We start from the raw sequence: 17,673 nt of genomic DNA on the forward strand, positions 1-17,673 counted from the left end.
ATGGTTCAACCTCAAACAGATACTGGTGAGCTACAGACCTGCAAAGTTGACCATCACTTTCAAACTGCAAGGAGATACCGCATCTGAACCTGCTTGGGCCCACGCGCCTGAACTGAGTTCAATCCGTTCATATCAATGCTCAAAGCCAAGTTCGAACTACCAGAGAACCAAAACAAATTACTACTGCCCAATAACTGCCCCCCCCGGTCAGTTGTCGGTGTCAGGTCTAGAGATTGGTTAGGTCACTTGTGCAACTTTTTCATTCAAAAACATATCCTTTTTTTGGTTACTTCAATTGCCTATCACCTGTGTCTTCATACTGAGAGATACTGTATCTGTTACATCGTCTCTGTTCTTTCCAAAGGGGTGGAGGGTTTGGACAGTGTTTTCTATTTTAGTTTTCTTGCAGATGGTGTGTTTGATTAAAGTATGTATATTTTTATAGAGACTTTACTGAACATTCCCTTTATTTTGGAGTGTGTCACTTTGTTGTTTGTGTCGCTAATGGATCACATTCACATCCCTCTTAAGAGAATAGCCTTCCCTCTGCCCATTTTAAAACAAAAGATGAAGGAGGTATATCTCCTAACTGTGCCTGTTTTACCTTTATGATTGTGCTGGATCTTGCTTTGTAGAGGTGTGGTGGATGAGAAGGTGCTTTAGCTACTACATATCTTTGTACTCCTGCAGAGCTGAAGTCAATTTGTCACAGTCCCCACAGAATAAGATTTGCACATGCCTATGTAATACAATCATATCTGACTGCATTATTCTTTTCTAAATGAACTCTGAATCATTCACCTGGTAGCTTTAAATGCATCTGTCTAGCCCCAGGAACTAGGCAATGTAATATTGTGGTTCTGCATAAGTACTGAGATGGCACATACAACTTGTGTTACACGTGTTACTCTAGGAGGAACCTTTGGGTAGAAAAAAAACATGTGTTTACCTTCCTCTTGACCCTTCCCAGAAGTGAGTAGCATCGCAATGTATAATTGGCGCACTCTGTATGATGTATTCATGTTATGAATGTAGCATATCATAAAGGTACATGAAATGGCAAACCAATATATCTCACTGTTAATTTCAGATATAATATCACAAATGGCTTTGCACCATGAAGGTAATAATATATGTGATATGTCACCAGAAAAAGAGAACCGTCTTGGAATTTGAGATAGTACAATCCCACTTTCTGAAGTTCCCATCAGGGGGTAGTAAGATGTGAAGACTGAAATCCAAGGGGTACATTGACTAAACATGTACTAAAATAATAAGCAGTATATGAATCATATTTAGCGGTCTAATCGGTTTATATAAACTCATGATTGATTGTGAAGAATCCAGTCTTTATTTAAGACAAGGCCCAGAAACAGACCACAGACACAGAGAATAGCTACCACATAGAGCAGGGACCCGCAACCTTAGGCTCTCCAGGTATTTTGGACCACGATTCCTTTCAGCCCTACCCAGCCTAGTCAATGCTGAAGGATCATGGAAGTTGTAGTCTAAAACATCTAGAGAGCCACATTTTTCAGACCTCTGACATAGAGAGTGATAAAGAGAGACAGAGGGGCTGAGAAGAACTACTAGGCAAGATTGTGCCTAGCAGAGGGAGAAAACGACTCCAACCTGGCATGCCCCTGCGAAGCGCACCAGTTAATTGAAGAGCCCATCACCTTTTGTGCAGTCCCAATGCTCAGCTATTTTCATGGGTGCAAGTAGACCAATAGCATCAGGAAATAGATACATTAATGAAACTGTACTTAATAATGAATGGTAAATGTGTGTGCTAAATAGAGCTAAAATGCATTCACCAAGTCCCGTTGACTCTGATGGTGCTGTCTGTCTCTCTTTTCTGATGCACAACTGTGGATATTTATGGAAGCTTTTGTAACTATACTAGCTTGACTGGAGCTCTGTTAATTAATAATACATCTCTTGTGTAGTTTGGATATTTTCCTATAGTAGACGGCTGGTAGGGTCAAAAGTTCCAATATTATGCTAAGTCTCTTTAACGGAAAGCAACGATGTAAGACTTAACTCTTGATGGTGCATGCATGGTAAACAATTCTATGCGTTTTCCACTCACATTTCAAAGTCACAATTTAGGTGTGTATTTGTGTGCAACTGTGCCCGGCCGAGGACTACTGGCCATTAAGCTGATTGACTGCTATCCTTAATTTTGATGGTTGTCACATGTTTCTTCTGCGTAAAGAATGCTTGGGTTGTTTTCCTCTCAGGATGAATTTGAACTGTTTAGCCTATGGGCTCTTTAATTAAATTGTGCAGCCTCTTTAGGGTTCGCTTATTGCAGCCTAGTTCATCTTGTACTTTACTTCAATTCCCAACATGCCCGAAGTCGCGGCTTCCCTGTTTTATTCTGCTGCACCTACGAGTCGCACAAGCTTGTATAGGTAGGGGGTCTTCTTAGCTCAGCCAAGTCCCGCACCCTGACTGAGTGCTATGCTTACGTTTACGTCACAGCCTTGTAATGCTTTTCACATCATTTGTCTTTGAAGCGATGATGCTTGGTTTTACTGAAGATGTATTTTAAATATTGGATTTAGCCAATTGACACTTTTATTGGATTGTATGTGGTCTTTTGGCTCCTCCACTTGTAGTCTACATACTAGTGGACTTTAACTAGACTCTCCAGCAATCCCATTGTCGTTGGTTCTTCATGTCGTTCTGCTGCTCTCCAGAGTTCGGAGGGCTGTTGCAGGCATGGACCCTCTGAATTCCAGCTCTGTATTGCTGGATTGAGTTCTGTGCTAAATGTTAATGCTGGTCACATGCCTTTAATGCTCTTCACATGCTTTGCCTTTGGTGTGGAGACTGCTTGAGCTGGCTCTTGCTTTGTAGAGGTGTGATGGCTGAGTAGGCGCTTAGCTATAGCTTTTCATGATGTGTCTTATATATAGTATTTCGCCTAGGGGCACTTTGACTATATTCTTTGAGAGTAAACTTTCATGGATCTGCTTCTTGTGGCCTTTTATAAGTGGACTTATACTAGACACCCCAACAACCCCGTAGTCACGGCTTCTCCAAGTCATTCTGCTGCACTCCCGGGTTCAAAGTAATAGCGCAGGTTAGTTTGCTTGTTTACAACTCTTCTGTCCGAGGATGTCTCATATGACGTTTAGAAGGAATTACTGCATCCTAATTGAAGATACCTGTGAGAAAACCAGTCACACACACAATATGTAAATAATAATAATTAATAATAATATTATTATCATCATGGTAGTTGGAATCACACTAATTATTTTCTTGATGATAAAGAAGCCACTTCCCCATCAGACACAGGGTCACATATGCTGAAATGGCCTTTGTCAACACTGCCCTTATTGCTCGTAACATTTTAAATCTCATTCGTGATAAGTGTTTTAAACAGAAACATTTCTGAACAGTGTGCTGCAGCCCTTCACAGAACGGGTCCCTAGAGTTGTAAATGTGCACTGAGCTAAAAGATTTCACAAAACAGGTGGAGGTCTTGCTATCATCTTTAGTAAGAGCTTGACGTGTTCTGTGTCTCCCCCTCAGGACCCTTTGTTGGTGGTAGAATTGTTTTTACCCAACATCACTGTTAACTCCACCAAGGGGATACGCCGAAAAAGCAATTTTAGAAAGATTTGCCACATGTTTGTGCACATGCGGCCTAGTCTCCAATGTTCTCCTCTTCGGAGACGATAACCTACGGCTTGAATGCCATTTATGGTCTGAATGTGTTTGTTTTCCGGATTTTATTTCCTCACACAAATTGTCCCTGCTAACTACTCAATTACATAAGAAAAGCCATTGCCCAGATCTTGTTATGCCTCGGGAAATCAACATTTTACTTATTCGTAATTGACATGGGCTGCACAGATAGTACTGTGAGACTTTTAACATAATCATTAATAGTCAGGTGGTTCATCATCATTCTATAGTCTCCAGAGAACGTATAGATTTAAAAATGTATCTTTTTCTTTTAATGAACGGGTGACTCACGAATTTAGAGCTATCCCTGAGCAGTGATGCCTCAAGCCTGTTTTTCTTTAAATAACTGCATAAGTCTTAACAAATAATTACGGATATGATTGCTCCTACAAATAACTATTCAAGAACATATATTGGTCTCTGCCAATGGAACGGTTTACCTTTGCATCTCTGTGGCTTCAACACACTGCATCCCTTTGATATGGCTTTGAAATCTTACATGTTCTTTCAAGTATGTATTTCGTCTGTGCTTCATATTGCGATTTGACCATCATAGCCCACGACTTAGTCTGCAAGATACAAAAACATTGAATTTCATCAAATGTCATCAACGTCACCCCTATAGTTTTGTACTGGTCTTGCAGCATTCAAAATGGCTTATAGTATATTAGCAAATTAATGGAACAAATCTCGCACGATTCAAAGCATCTCCTGCAAAAGGAAGCCCGTTATTCCTATGAAAATGCTGCCTTTAATGCCAACTAGGATTTGTGTCATAGTTAGATAATGTATGCCCTCAATAAACCAAGAGAGCATTTTTGAAATGTTTAAGTTATCCAGGACTCTATCTGGCCATCTCGACTCTCTGGTACTTTAACTTCATCTCAAGACCTGTGTGAGTCTTGCAATCAGTTTTGTTATCTGGAAATAAGGGAAACTCAGTCTGATATTAACATATCTTTGGCCAATGTCCCCATTCCTGACAATGAAGATATTAGATTCTCGTGTTCCTGTAAGGCCTTTTCATTCAAAGAGTGATGTGAAAGAGATTGTTTCTCTTATAGTCAATTTATGAACTACATATAGTCCACAGGATGCAATTCTTGCCTGTGAAGCGAGGTCACCACTCAGTGGGTCACCAATTTTATCTATTGTCCTCTATTTTATGTTTATGTTTATTTTATGTATATACTGCTTTACGCCAACATTTTCTGCCACTGTTATCAGAGCTCACAAACAAGCAGTTGTGACACTACTTTAGCAGAAACATTCTTTAGATTTTTTTATCCTGAACAATTACTAGCCAATAGCTGGTCTTCCATGTATCTCTTAAGTGCTTCAAAAAGTACGAGCCAGCTGCAGAGATTTTTGACAGAAAGAGAATATTTTTAAAATGAACTTGTCTGGCTTCTGCTTGAGACATGATACTAAAATTGCCCTTTGAAATGTATTTGACAACCTTTCACAGTCCTAGGTGGGTAGCCTTAAAGGCAGATCGTTTGCCAGCATTTTGACACCATAGACAACCATCTCCTTCTGGAGAGGCTGCCTCTCGGGTAAGTATTCACACTAGTCCAAGGCCTTTTAAGGGACTGAGAATTGAGAGTTGTACTGGGCCCTTTTAGTGTCTTTCACTTTGAAGATGACTGGGGGAGTTCCTCCAAGATCCAAACTCTTCTTTTTGCTTATATATTTGTGTACCCACATATGAATAGCCTTTGTTTTTCTAGACAAGCATTTTCATTCATACGATGATAATGTACAGGTGTGTTTACGATTCAGTGGACCAAATGATGACGTTGCTGCTCTCTCCCTGGGTCTGGAAAGCGTGAATAGCTCAGAAGAGGCCTTGTGTTAAGCCCTTCTAAACCGGAAGTGATTCTACTTGGGCCATGCCACCAACTTCCACTCTACCACACGGTTGTGATTCTCTTATTAACGCAAAGTTAGACTATGCCAGCTCTTTAAACTTGGGACTCTGAATTAATTTCTGGTTAGAAAAAGTGTGATTCTATCACTCCTCTTTGCTGTTGCCATTTTATGCTACTGGTGCATCAAAACATCACCTTTAAGATCCTGTTTTGTGTGTAGGTATTGGCATAGAGTTGAACCTCCATATCCTGTTGTCATACAGATGTATTCACCTGTTAGAGCACTTCGATCCTCATGCCAACATCTTGAAAGGGCAATGAGCAAGTTTCAAAGCTACAGGCAGGACAAGATTTTCCATTGAGAGCCCAAGACTCTTTTCCAATGACTATTCCCCAGAACTCCGATTTTATTTTTATCAGCAAAATGGTAAAAAAAATGTACAGTCTAACTATCTGATAACATTACAACTTGATTAGCTCTGTGGTTTGCTTGCGCCTAGAAGCAATGAAGCTATCAGTGCTGAACATTATATAGATGAAAACTCAGTCAAATCAATCACCTCATTATCAAATAAACAATACTTTGCAACTATATAAGGAAAAGAGGCATTCCATAGTTAACATTTTAAGAGAAATGGGTACACATTGGCAATGTGTAAAATGAGAAATATTAAAGTCGTATTTATTTAATTTGATTTGCAATAAGCGGATTTATTTTGCTTTATTTATAAAATATTAATTGTTGATATGCGATGTGAATGAATACACATTATTGATTGTGTTCAAATAGCCTATTTTTATTTTTGCCCAGATCAGGGAACCACAGTACATGTGAAGTCTGTTCGATATTTGTATTTATTTTCTGTTTGGCTCTCTGTGACAACATTTGAATATGAGTGTGGCTACTGTGGTGCTAGCCAAACCATGTATACTGTTAATACCGTGTCCCTTAAGGTGATTTCAAAACGTAATTTTGTTTCATAAGTTATGTTCCAAGTTGACCTGTTTCAATTGTCTTCGCATTTAACATGATTTAAATACAAGACATCTTGAAATTGAGCCATTCCCATTAGAACTAACTTTGCTCTGCATCCTTAAAGTTTTGTTTTGGACTTTGACTCATGTTTCATTTATACATATCCCCTGTACTGAAATACATGAATTAACTTGCATTGTATGATTATGAAATACTGCCTCTTGAAATGGCTTGCCCTCGTTCTTCGGAATGAATGGTTAATGTTATTCTTTTCTGGACATTAAGGGGCTGATTCATGGAATTATTTGCGCCAAAAACGGGGATTTGTGCGCCATTCTGCCCGCAAAGCCTCATTTGTTAAACAGGGATTTGCGAGCAGAATGGCACAATAATTCCATGAATCAGCCCATATATCAGTTATTGTGGGGTGGATAATGATTTCGAAATAGCGATGATGTTGTTTAAACTTTACATCGCAGATCTACCCGAAGCACTCCAACATATACCTCACTTTCCTCCAAAATGGAATACTACAGAAATCCCAGTTATCGCATATGTCGATGATCTGGTAATAATGGATCAGTCCCAGATCGGCCTGCAGCCTTTATTAGATAAACTCCAAGAGTAGATGGCTAAAAATGATCTGACCATAAACAGTGCAAAAACAAAAATGATGGCGATTGGGTTGAATCATGGTATAAGATCTAATTTATTCAAATGGAGGATTGGTGAGGAAACGCTTGGAAAAGTGAATGCGATATGCAAACGGGGCATAATCGTTAACACCTCAATAGCCAAAAAGCCTGGCAAGACGAATTACATCAAAAAAGCTGCCCACTTGGCCTCTCAAGGGGCGATCTTGCACGCTTATTATGGCAAATTGTTGTTGGTGCCGCTACAGACATTTTATGTGAGCAAGGTGATACCCATACTGACATACGAAGGAGAAGCAGTACTAAATCTATCATGGAAGGTGTGGGAAGTTTTAGAAGGAACATTTTGGAAGAGAATGTTAAGACTTCTCAAAAGCCTATCCACGGTTGTGATTCGTGCAGAATTGGGGTCACAGTCCATTCACTCAATAGTTGTTTAGATATCATTGAACCTACTACGAAAATTGTTTGAAGATCATCTGGCGCTGGGGTACCTTTTCCTAAAACAAGACGGAAAAAGTAAAGGCTCAAGTCCTTGTGTGAGTGGAAATTAAAGTGCGAGAAACATCTGAAGCATTTAGATTCCTCACTAACACAGCTGATCGAAAATCTTGATAAATTTAAAGAAAAACTAAAGAGAATGGACTAGATTTATACCACAGAAGCAAAAACAAAACTACCATTTAGAGAGAATCCACCAACATACACAGACAGAGAAATACATTACCCTTCTATCTCCAAACGTTCCCAAGTAAAAGACATCGAGACTTATTACTATGAATACGATAGAACAAGTTACTTACCTGTAACTGTTGTTCTCCAGCATGGGTCTGGCATGGATTCACATGCTCATGAATATTCCCCGTCGTCAGGCTGGGAATCCTCGGTAAAGAAAAATCAGTATCAGTTTCGTTTCTGATCTGTCTTTCATAGTAGTAACCAATCACTGATCTCTGCGACATACTGACCACAGCCAATGACTGCCAGCTCCCTAAGCCCCGCCTCTGGCAGCCATCTTCAGATTTGGTAGCATGTGAAGTGGCAGTATGACCAAGTGAAGAGCCGCAGAGGGGTAGGCGGGAGGGTTTGCATGTGAATCCATGCCAGACCCATGCTGGAGAACAACAGTTACAGGTAAGTAACTTGTTCCTTCTCCAGCATGGGGTCTGGCATGGATTCACATGCTCATGAATAAAATAATACATAGCAGTACACACATGCACAACCACGGGAGGTGTCAAAGGCTCAACATTAAGCATTACATCCAAAACTCAACATTAAGCAATTCTTACCTCCTCACCAGGCTCACCTTAGGCGAACAGGTTGCGCAGCACTGCTTGGCTGACCCTGGACTCCTCCCTGGAATCCCGATCGACGCAGTAGAATTTCGTGAAGGTGTGCGTCGACCTCCACGTAGCAGCCCTGCAGATGTCCAGCAAGGGCACACCAGATAGGAACGCCGTGGTAGCTGTGATCGCTCTGGTGGAATGGGCTCTTGGACGGCCAGGCAGCGGTCGGTTTGCCAACCGATGACAGTACATGATACAGCCGGAGAGCCATATGGAAATGGAAGCCTTCGAGAGAGCCTTCCCCTGATGGACAGGCCCAAAGTTCACAAAAAGTTGTGACATCTTCCGAAAACTCTTTGTGCGGTCCACGTAGAACTTCAGCGCTCTAGCCACATCCAGCGAGTGCAAAGTCCTTTCAGCTGGCGGCGAAGGCGACGGGAAGAAAACAGGCAACACCAAGGGTTCGTTGAGGTGGAAGTCCGACGGCACCTTGGGCATGAAGGAGGGGTGTGTCCTGAGCACTACCCTCGTGTTGTGAAACATCAAGTACGGGGGCTTGCAGGAAAGGGCCTGGATCTCTCCCTCCCGTCGTGCGGAGGTGATGGCCACAAGAAAAGCTGTTTTCCACGACAAGAACTTCAACGGAGCTGAGTGCAGAGGCTCGAATGGAGGTCCCATGAGCTTGGTCAGCACCACGTTGAGCTCCCACGCCGGGGCCGGGGCCTTCACCGGCGGGAACGATCTGAACAGTCCCTTCATGAATTCTTTCACCAGACGATGAGACCACAAAGACGTCCGTCCCGTGGTTCTGGTGTATCGGGAGATCGCAGCAAGATGAATCTTGATGGAAGCGTGCGCCAGTCCAGCCTTGGCCAGCGTCAGCAGGTACGGCAGTACTTGAGGAGCCGTAATCCGTAGAGGGTTAATCTTCTGTGCGTGGCACCAGACAGAGAACCTCTTCCATTTGTGTCCGTAGCATTTAAGAGTTGAGGACGCCCTGGCCTTTGCAAGAACCTCTCTGCAGTCGGCCGTTATGTCGTAACCTCCAAACTCTAACGCTGCAGGAGCCAGGCCTGCAAGTTCAGCGACTTCGGGTCGTGATGGAGGATGGCGCCTCCTTCCCTGGAGAGAATATCCGCTTCCACTGGCAGCTTGATTGATGGGGACGCTGACAAGTCCAGAAGGTCCGGGAACCATATCTGCCTCGGCAACGCAGGTGCGACGAGGATCATCCTGCACCGTGACCTCTTGAGCTGGTTGATGAGCCGGATCAGCAGTGGCAATGGAGGGAACGCATAAAGGAACAGGCCCTCCCAGGGGAACGAGAAAGCATCACCCATGCTCCTCGGCTGGGGAAACCTGCTGGCGAACCTCCGGCACTTGGAGTTCATCGCCGTCGTGAATAGATCGATCTGGGGTGTGCCCCACCGTCGGAAGAGGCGGTCCACTAGATCCTGTTGTAGTTCCCACTCGTGGCACGAGCGCAGCTCTCTGCTGAGCGAGTCTGCGATGGTGTTTTTTATTCCTGCCAGATGAAACGGCACCAGAAACATCCCTTGGGCGACGGCCCAATGCCACAGATCCTGCGCCTCCTTGGACAGGGCTGAGGATCTGGTACCGCCCTGCTTCCTGATGTAGAACATGGTGGTGGTGTTGTCGGTGAAGATCCTCACCACCTTGCCCTGAGGGCCCAATACACTGCACGGAGTTCCAGGACGTTGATATGGAGGGACTTCTCCATCGGCAGCCAAAGGCCCCTCGCGTGCAGATTTTTGGTGTGCGCTCCCCACCCTTCCAGGGAGGATCCGTGGTCACTGTCTTCTGGTGGCCCGGGGTCTGGAAGTCCATGCCCACCGTCAGATGCGCGCGGGTGCCCCACCATCGGATAGCTCGTCAGAAGCTCTCGTCGAGTGTGATCCTGTCCTCGAAGCTGCCCGTCGTCTGGATCCAGCGCGCGTCCAGGAACTCCTGTAACCGGCGCATCCGAAGCCTGCACAGGCGGATGAGATAAATGCAAGAAGACATCATTCCGAGGAGGGACTTGATGGACTTCACCCTGGCCGTGTCCGCAACCAGCATCCGCTGCACCGTGCCCAAGATGGCCCTCGTCCTTTCCTCCGACGGAGAGGCCAGAAGCGCCACTGTGTCGAGCTTCGCTCCCAGAAACAGTGCGTCTTGCGCGGGCACCAGGTGGGACTTGGCGTAGTTTATGGAGAATCCTAGGTCCGTGAGTAGTTGGACGGTCTTCGCCGTGTGCTCCGCGGCAAGCTCCTTTGTCTTTGCTCGGATGAGCCAGTCCTCCAGGTAGGGGTAGACGTGGATCCCCTCCAGGTGCAGCCGCGCCGCCACCGGTGCGAGGCACTTGGTGAACACCCTGGGTGCTGACCTCAATCCGAAGGGAAGGGCTCTGAACTGGTAGTGACGCCCTTGGACCACGAATCTGAGAAACTTTCGGTGTCCCTTTAGGATGGGGATATGGAAGTAGGCATCCTCCAAATCCAACGACGACAGGAAATCTCCCTCCTCCAGCTGACCCAGGACGTGCTGGAGGGTGACCATCCGGAACTTCTGTACCTTGATGAATTTGTTCAGTCGTCATAGGTCCAGGATGGGACGCCATCCTCCTGTCTTCTTCTTCACAAGTAAGTATCTTGAGTAAACTCCAGAGCCCTGAAGCCTCTTTGGGACGAGCTCGATGGCGCCTTTCTTGAGCATCGCCTTTACCTCCAAGAGAAGTTGAGGGACGTGATGTTCCTTCCTGGCCACGGGGGGAACGCGCGGGCACTTCTTTAGAAACTTGAGCACGTGGCCCTGGCCCAGGGCGTCCAGCACCCAACGGTCGGTGGAGATGGACTCCCACACGCTGACGAAGTTCGCCAGCCGGCCTCCCACCGGGATGATTCGGTGGGGGCCCGACCCCACGGCCGGCTCAGTCCTACTTTGACGAGGCTTTGCCGCCTTGTCCTCCCTGGCGACGACGGCGGGGTCCGCCCGACTTGCCTCGTCCCCTGTAGGCTTCCTGTGACGACGAACGGGCTGCTTGACGGTAGGTGGAATATCCGCCGCCGGAACCTTTGGAGGCACCCTGCTTGCCTCCGGTGCTCCAAAAGGGCGGATGTCGTTGCTGGAGAACACCAAGAGCCCGGGCCGTCTCCGTGTCTGTCTTGATGTCTTGTAGGGAATCGTCCACTGTTTTCCCAAACAGGTTGCTCCCGTCGAATGGCATGTCCAAAACGCTGGTCTGCACGTCCTGCCGGAAGTCCGTTGCCTTGAGCCATCCACGCCGTCGAAGGCACACGCCGTTGCCCAACTGGCGAAAACCAGTGTCAGCTTGGTCCGACGCCACTTCTCCTTTCTGCAAGATCTCTAGGGCCTCAGCCCTCTTGACATCCGGTAGGAAGTCCAGCAGGGGGGCGATCTTGTACCACAACTCCCTGTCGTAGCGGGCTACGATGGCTAAGGCGTTTGCAGCCTTAATCGTCGTTGCTGCCGATGAGATGACTCTGCGTCCCATCGTGTCCAATTTCTTTCCCTCGCCGTCCGGTGGGGAGGTCGACGTAGAGGCCGAAGCCCCCCCCCGCTTTCTTCCTGGCCTCCGTGGAGACGACCGAGTCCGGGGTCGGCTGTGCCCGAAGCAACAAGGGGGCCGCGTCTGGGACCCGGTACTTCTTCTCGTGCCGATCCCTTCTCGCAGGCGTTGTGGATGAGTTCTTGAGGAGGGCGAGACCCTCATCCCAGATATCGTCCAGTAGAGGTACAGCGAGGACCGTCTTCCTCTTGGTCTCGTGCCGTTGATAAAGGAAACCTTCCTTCTTATTCTCTTCCGGGCAGAGCTGGAAAAGCTCGGATGCCCTGGTGATCATGGCATGAAACGAACCAATCTCGTCGGGCGGGGAGGCCCGGGGAGGAGGTGACGATGGAAGATCCTCGTCGTAAACCTCGTCGTCTGTACCCGTCGTGGCCCTGTCCGTCCCCGTATCATCCTCATGGGTCGTGGACGGGGAGGAGGGCTGAGCAGGGCGCGATGGTTGAAAAGGAGGTGGAGGATGAATCCTTCTTCTCTTAGGAGGATGGCTCCCAGAAGGGCCTGGCTCCGGGTCCCCCATCGGGAGCGGTTCCTCCGTTGGTGGTAACGGCAATCTCGTCCTTATCTCCGAGCATAAGGACTGTATAGCCAACAAAATGGCCACCGAGTTGTCTTGTGGCACTGGTTGAGGGGATTCCGACGGGCGGTCAGGAGCCTCGTCGGCACCCTCGACGTTCTTGTCGTCTCCTACGTCGGGATCCCTCCCGATGGGCTGGTCTTCTTCCACGCCAATGCCGTGGCTTAAGACTTCGATCAGCTCCTCTTCAGAGGTTGAGGCCGAATACACAATGACCTCCAGCCCCCCCTTTTTCTTCTCCGTCGGAGGTTTCACGGGGGTCCTGTCGATGGGCTTGAAAGAGGACTCCCTACGCGGTGGCAGGGAGACTCTGAGCCCCGAAGTCACCTCCACTGGTGTAGCCTCCACAGGCTGAGCCAGGGCCGCCACGACTGTCTCAATAGAGGCCTTGGCAGGGTGGATCAAGGCTTTCACCACCTTAGGTGTGCTCACCGCCTTCTCCTTGGGGGGAGGGTCACTGCCTCGCTCCCCCTCCGATGGGGCCTTCGAGCTCGACCGGGGTCTCTCCAGGAGCTTCACTGGGTGCTCGGCCTTCCTCTTACCCGAGCCAGAGCGTTGGCTCGTGGTTGATGGCGCCGGGAAGGATGCGCCCTGCCTGGCAGCCATAGAGCCCGACCGTTCGGTGCTCCCAGTGCCAGTGGACTCACAGTGCTTGGCATTCTGTTGGACCCCCGTCGCCGGGGCGCCCTCAAAGGTCTTAGAAGACCGCTCGGATTTCTTCTTCTTCCCGCCTGACGGGCTTTTACCTTCCAGCCAGTTGGCGAGACGCAGATGACGGTCCTTCATGGTCCGCTCCGACATATTGCCACAAAACGCACAGTCCTTCTCCATGTGCGTCTTGTCCTCATGCAGGCAGTAGAGGCAAAGGGAGTGTTCGTCCTCCTTAAAGACATTCTGAAGCTGGCATCCAGGGCAGACCCTGAACAGCTTTCCGGGTGTCGAGCTTCCCTTCTCCTGGGCCATGATCGAGATGGGCCTGAGAAACTTCTAGAGTCCTCCAAAAGCGTGGCTCGACGAAATCGTCACCCTTGAGGGGCGTAGAGGAATCCGACACGGGTCCCCGTTGATCGGATAACGAAACGGTGGAGCTTGAGGCTCTTTTGACCGAAAAAAAGAGAGAATTTTCCTATGAAAAAGCGCAAAAACGCATTACAGCTCGAGAGCAATAGCACGAGGATCCCAACACATGAACGTGCGGTAAAAATCTGAAGATGGTTGCCAGAGGCGGGGCTTAGGGAGATGGCAGTCATTGGCTGTGGACAGTATGACGCAGAGATCAGTGATTGGTTACTACTATGAAAGACAGATCAGAAACGAAACTGATACTGATTTTTCTTTACCGAGGATTCCCAGCCTGACGACGGGGAATATTCATGAGCATGTGAATCCATGCCAAACCCCATGCTGGAGAATGTAGTACACACATTAACATATACACAAATAGACCAAACTTGTTCACATGCACATAGCAGCAAATTACTCAAATGGAAGTCAAAGAGAAACTTATCTCTGGGGTGAGTGCTGGCCTCCTGCCTGCGCACTCTCCGGTCCGGTAACAGGAGCAGTTCAATGTTGCAAAGAGAGCCTCAGTTAATAATCTGTGCATTCCCAAAACACACAAACACACCACCAAATATGCCCCAAAGTAACAAAATACTCTACAAACAGACAATCTTGTGTGGATGCTTCATACCCATACGTTACATTATCCCTGTGATGGTTCATACACAGTCAAGGCATTAAGTCAGGCACCGGTGGGTGCATGGCAAATGGAACACCAATGTGTCACGATTCACACAACATGCAATGTTCCCTGGGTAAGCAGATGCATATAGCAAGGTCTGACTTCAGAACCAGTCCTGTACCACCATGACCAAAATAAAGTAGCCAGTACATGTATCAAATTCTACTTGGAAATGAAATGCACTGCACCCGAGTCTGTCCCTTGCTGTCTGTCCCTGTGAGCAGCTTCATTCCATGTCTTGCCAAGCTACATGGCTAATACAAGCGCCTCAATGGACCATGGTGGAACGGAGGGTATGTGCCACTGCCCATGCAGGTGCCCAGACAACTTTCCCATCAACTAGACATCAGTCCACCAACACATCTGAGCTGTATTGTGCGCTTCAACACCAATATTTGTCTAAGCTCACCTTCACTGCTGCTACTAAGCATGCATGTTCAACTGGCCAGGTGGAAGGTTTGCTGTGTTGTGACCCCTTGTGCTGCTCACCTTGCCTGGAGTCCCTTGAAACATGTCATTGTTTATTGGATGTATGATCGCAATCCCTGTGCCTCTGCTTGTGCACACATGCGTATGTTGGCACCACCAAACGTGTCCAGATTCCAGACGTCCAATGGCGCATGTCTGCTGGCAAAGGTGGTCTTGAGACTCATCCCCCTGCAGAAAGTCCATGAAACACATGATTAATGCTTAATATTCATCTGTATGTGTCTCTTCAGGCATTATATTAGTGGACCATGTCAGAGACGTACATCAGAAATCACACCATCAGTCCGTCTTTCACAGCAACAGTGTGGAACACACTATCTACGGCATGATTTTCAACAAGCACATGTTCATTAAAGATAAGAAACATACTACACAATGCATAGCAATGAATGTACACATGAATCATTAAACACCCCATCTAGCAAAAGAAGAACAGTGGTCAATTACACCCCAATCATCCCCACTAGGGGTGTTAACACAAGTACCACAGCAGCAGTCATGCCACAGATATGACAGTCCATTGCCCTTGTGTAATAGGCTGTTACACCGAACCATCCTTGTGAGCCCATGGATAAGGGAAGCAGGAGTGGCATATGTGAGTCAAGGACCCCCAAGCAGCAAACTCATACACAAGACAAGCTTGAAGGGCCCAGCTGGAACAGAGAGTGGATGCTTTCAAAAGCCACAAAGCACCACACCGTCACATGAAAGCACAATAGACTAGCAATTTTAAACTATATTAACTAATTACACTAACTATGAAAAACCTACTTTACCTATTTAAACTAACTATAAAACAGAAACTCAACTAACTAAACTAAAAGAAAATCAAAAATGGCCACATACGACCCGGGGGGGGGGTACCCAGGAGGGGGGAGACAACCAGGAGGGGGGAGGTACAGGTTGCTGCACAACTCCCACATGCGATGATGCTGAGGAAAAAAAAACCCTCCATGGGCTCAACGCCTGCACAGCCTGACCTATGTGGGAGATAGATTGCCGTCGAGTCTGGCTCTTCCTGGAAAGGAGGACGTGGCACAGGAGCATGACCAAGCCTAGCCGCAGCTTGCCCCTCGTCGGCAGCAGGTCTGACAGACGGGTGAGCCTGGTTCTGTGTGGCGATGACATGTAGGTCTGCATGCAGAACCTCCCGTGATACACGTGCTTCCTCTTGCAAGGTAGCACGTGTAACACAGAGTTCCTCCTGCAAGGCCTGGCTGGACAACCGCTGCACCTCCCGGCAAGCATGTAGCTCAGCCGAGATGGTACACTCAAGCTGTGCAAACCTCTCCTCTGCCCGCTCCCTCTGGGACATCAGAAGGGCACCCAGAGTGGATCTGAGGGAAGCATGCTCCTCCCTCAGGGCCTTCATGTGTGCCTCTGCGTGAGCAGCAATTGCTTGATGCAGAGATGACATTTCAGCCTGGCGTGCCCTGTCTGAGGCTGCCATGCCCAGCCTGTGCACCTGCCTAGCAGACGAGAGCACAGATTGGGCCACACGCTCCATGCTCTCAGCGATGTTCTCCATTGCTGCCCCCTGCCGTTCAGAATCGGCAGTCATGTCTTGCTCCCACTCAGTATACTGTGGTTGCGCACAGTGACCACGTTGCTGGGCTTGACCCCTGCCGGACCCAAGGACCGTGTGTCCTCGTTGTGTTGGCACCGCCCGCGGCTGCACGACTACATGCCCCCATCGACGTGATGTCCCAGGCACATCAGTGACTGGTGTGGAGGTTGACCCTGCGTCCCGATCCACCACGGGCGGAGGTTCCAAGACTATCTGACCCCTCAGTGCAGGTGTCGCGGACAGAGGAGTGTCCACATCAGAATCACTCACCCCTGACATATGGACCTGATGCTCATCCAATTTGACATGGTCGTCAGAGTGTTCTTCAGGGCTGGACTCATAGGCAGCCAGAGACAAGATGGACTGTAGCACTTGGGGGTTTTCGTGGCCTACCACCCCACTACCCCCACTTGTGCTGGGTTGTTGTAGTGATAACAACCCTGTGCCTGGCATGACAACACCATCCTCCGGCTCCATTGCGTCATCATCTGAAAAATAGAGAGAAAAAAGGTCACTACACATGTTAGAAGCACACAACACACACACACACCGACAACGAACACATCAGGCAGACATGTGGCACACAAAATAGAACCTGGCATGCATGCTGGGTCAACTTGGAATTGCTTCTGTGATCAGACCTGTTGAAAGGTGGCAGTCTGCATTAAAGTGGGTCTATGCAGTGCAGCAAATATGTATGTTACTCACTACCTACATGTACAAGGACTCCATGGTGTGTGTCAGAAAATGTGAAGGCAGTGCAAGGTCAACTTCAGGCATCACGTGCAATGTAAATTCAATGTGTAGCATATCTAAAAGCAAAGCACCCCTCCACCCAAGTGCAAAAGCAGGGATGCCTAGCATGGTATCAAAAGGCTGACCATAGACCTCTGTATTGACAGACAGTGTTGACTAGCATCAACAGCTTCATGTGAGTCAAGTGACAACACTGCAAATGATGATGGGACAGTAAGCAGGACACATGATGAAACCTCTGGAGTCCACCCATGTGTGAAGAAGACACTACACCAGTTGGACAGAGTCATTGGCCATTAAACAGGCTGAGGCCTGTGACCCTCACAGATTGTCAGACCCTAAACATGTGTGCAACGCAGTACTGAGCCACAGTTGACACGGGAAGGCAGATGAAATGCCATGCAATTTGGGTCATCATGGACTTGTGTAACAGTGATCATCCAGTCATGGACATATATGGGCA

At 47.6% G+C, this 17,673-nt stretch overlaps 1 long non-coding RNA gene across 1 annotated transcript in view; it reads right to left on the minus strand.

Annotated features, from left to right (window-relative positions):
* Positions 1-1,336: 1,336 nt before the first annotated feature.
* LOC138498627 (uncharacterized) overlaps positions 1,337-17,673 on the minus strand; it is a 174,884-nt gene continuing 158,547 nt past the window's right edge. The window contains exons 2-3 of the long non-coding RNA XR_011278791.1: positions 4,143-4,271; positions 1,337-3,176 (exon numbers count right to left, since the gene is read on the minus strand). This is a non-coding gene — a long non-coding RNA (uncharacterized lncRNA). The remainder of the gene's footprint in view (positions 3,177-4,142; positions 4,272-17,673) is intronic.

This window comes from Ambystoma mexicanum, chromosome 5q (genome assembly GCF_040938575.1).
Source record: "Ambystoma mexicanum isolate Mex_15411 chromosome 5q, UKY_AmexF1_1, whole genome shotgun sequence".
NCBI classification, from domain to species: domain Eukaryota; kingdom Metazoa; phylum Chordata; class Amphibia; order Caudata; family Ambystomatidae; genus Ambystoma; species Ambystoma mexicanum.